The sequence below is a fragment of the Pteropus alecto genome, unplaced genomic scaffold (assembly GCF_000325575.1).
Source record: "Pteropus alecto unplaced genomic scaffold, ASM32557v1 scaffold98, whole genome shotgun sequence".
NCBI lineage: Eukaryota > Metazoa > Chordata > Mammalia > Chiroptera > Pteropodidae > Pteropus > Pteropus alecto.
The window spans coordinates 22,035,029-22,035,898 of record NW_006443570.1 but is presented as its reverse complement, the minus strand read 5'-3'; positions in this window follow the sequence as shown (position 1 = coordinate 22,035,898).

Here is an 870-nt window from a genome sequence, read left to right as displayed (position 1 = left end):
GTAACGATCTCTACTTAAATATTTGCTTGTGTATCTGTATGATGCATTTCTAGATTTCTTTTTTTGTTAGAAAACATACTTTTCAATTGGTAAGTACTGTGCATTTGCCTCCAAAGGGGTTCTACTTTATAGCTCCATCAACGATATGAAAATACCAGCTTTATCACAACACTTGACTCATTGCCAAGTGAGATGTTGACACCAAAAGTATACCATGGACTTAAGTTCTTAGTAGTAAAGTCTTAGGAAACGAACAGATTAGTGATTTTTTTTATCTTAATAAACTAAATGTATGCCCGAAATTAGAATAATTGTGTTTTTTGTGAATTGTTTTTCCATCACATGGAGATGATTTTATGTAAATTCAACTTTTGAGTCACCTCTTAAGAGATTTTCAGGTTTATCTTTTTCAGCAGTAAAGTGGCAAAATGCCTTCTGCATGTCGGTCCCAAACTAATGGAATTCAGAGTTTTGCATCAAACTGAACACTAATGCATAAATATTTGGACTTGAGACAAAACAGTCAGTGATGTTTTTACTAAACAGTCTAGGTTGTGGAGGTGACTTTCGTGTTAGGTTGTTACACGAATTTGTTTAATGAAAGTTGGGTGTGTAGACTTTATGTATTCAGTAAACAGGATGCTATGAACATTTTCAAAGATGTGGCAGTTTTGGTATGGAGAGAAAACCTGCCACCCAAAGAAGCCAATGAAGGCACTTAGGAAGGTGAGTGATGATTTGGTATAGGTCTTTAGGAAGATCCCTGTCAAAGATTGGGAAATGGAAGTTTGCAGAAAGGCGACAACCCTGTAAGGATAGTGTCACTCCCGTTTCTTATAACTAGTCTGGACAAGGAGATTTTCAGCTTTC